We start from the raw sequence: 1,977 nt of genomic DNA on the forward strand, positions 1-1,977 counted from the left end.
CTTTGCTTTTTTTCTCACAATCATCTCCTCTCTCGTGCAAGGTGAGTTTTTGTGGACAGACTTTGGCCATGACAAACTGCCCAACTCTTCTCCATCTTAGCCCATGCAAGGTTGCTTATTTTGCGTTGCGTATGCACTTATTGGCTCGTAATGGCGGATAATGAAGAAGTTACACTTTATTCATAGACAAAGCCGTCTCCGAGAATTCCTTAAAATTTCAGGGCCTAGGACGAGTAAAAAAAAAACCTTTGTAATCACGTTTTTAATTATGTGATATTTAATTTGACAATTTTATCAATCATGTTGAACTCCCAAAGCCTAATATGGACCAAAGCTAAAAAATATATTAATAAGTAAAGTTATTTAAATGACCATAATTAGTAATACTAACGTTATTAAAAAGTTATTAAAATAATCTTTATAAAACACAAAAAAAAGTTTATATCTGTCAAAAAAAAAGAAGAAGACTACTACTACTAATAATAGCTATTTAAATGACCCTTATTAGTGAAGAATACCATGTAGAATTATAGAATTGTGTGGAACAATCAAGAAAGTAAATTGTTAACTAACCACATGGTATTAACACATCTTTATTTGGGTATGTTTGGCAATGAGCTTTTAGGGGCTTCAAGTTTCAAGCATTTAAGAAAAAGCTCATACTCAATTAAAAGCCTTGTTTGGTTGAAGGAGCTTGAAGCTTTTAGGTCATGAGAAAAAGCTTAAAACTCCAACTAGTAGCGTTTAGAAATAGCTACAAGCTTTTAGTATTTTAATTACTTAAATAACCTTCCAAAATAAGTATATTTAATATTATTGTTTTTTAGTTATACCCATTTTGGTCATTTTATACATTTTATAAGTTCCGGCTACTTTGCCAAACACCTAAATATATCTAAAAGCTACAGCTTCCAGATAACAGCCACCAGCTAGTTTTGCCAAACATACCCTTTGTCGTAAGTGTTTCTTATTAACGGTTTGTTCTTCAAATGATAATTTGTAAAATCAGAGAACAAACATTCCATTTTCACACTGTCAATGTAATCACCAAATTATAGAAGAAACATTACATTTTTACACTGTTAATTTAATCATCAAATGCCTTCCATCATGCTATATATGTGGTCTAGTAACACTAGTTTACTAGATTTAGCATCGTTAAGACTGAGGGGTGTGGGGCTTCAACGGGGGCGCTAGAGCCCCTCCGCTCGCGCCCCCAGTCGCTAACACCACACCACCAGGGCGCTAGCGGGGGCGCTAACGGGGCGCTAACGCGAAAAACAATGCAGGCGTGAGCCGGTTAGCGGGAGAAGAGAGAGGGCTACACAACTTTTGACGGTTTTTTGACCGTTGGGAGCCGAACAAACCAAAAAAAAAAATATTTTTCCTATATAATTATACCCCATATCACCCATTTTTATACCAAAACTTCAAACCTTCACCCAAAATCAATTCATCTTCTCAACTTTTTTTAAAAGAAAATGGCTGGAAATTGGTTCCCAAACCTTGATTCAGATTATCTTGACGATGATTTATGGTCGTCACCCCACCAACCGATGTTTTATTCGGAGCCGCAAGAATCATCCGGCTTTCAACCATCCAACACACAACCGTCTCCTAACTTTGTTGTTCCGGAGACACAAGAATCACACGGTGAAGCTACGGGACCAAAAAGACGCGTCCACCGGAAAAAACAAGTTGCAACGGACGGGTCGACTCCGAGGACGAAACGGAAAGCCACTCCGTGGTCATCGGATGAGAAGGAAGCCTTGTGTCGGGCTTGGATAGTCATTTCTGAGGATCGGCGTTGCGGTAATTGTTTTAACGTTTTTAAAAATGATTTTTAATAAAAAAAAGTTAAATAAAAAAGTTAAATGGAAATCTAATTTATTTAGTCATTTTGCAGCCGACTACCAAAAGAGCAAGATTTTTTGGACAAAGGTTAGGGAGACGTTCTACATGCTCGTTGGGAGTACA

Source organism: Bidens hawaiensis, unplaced genomic scaffold (genome assembly GCF_021521415.1).
Source record: "Bidens hawaiensis isolate Kalapana, Puna unplaced genomic scaffold, B.hawaiensis_p1.1 tig00015256_1, whole genome shotgun sequence".
NCBI lineage: Eukaryota > Viridiplantae > Streptophyta > Magnoliopsida > Asterales > Asteraceae > Bidens > Bidens hawaiensis.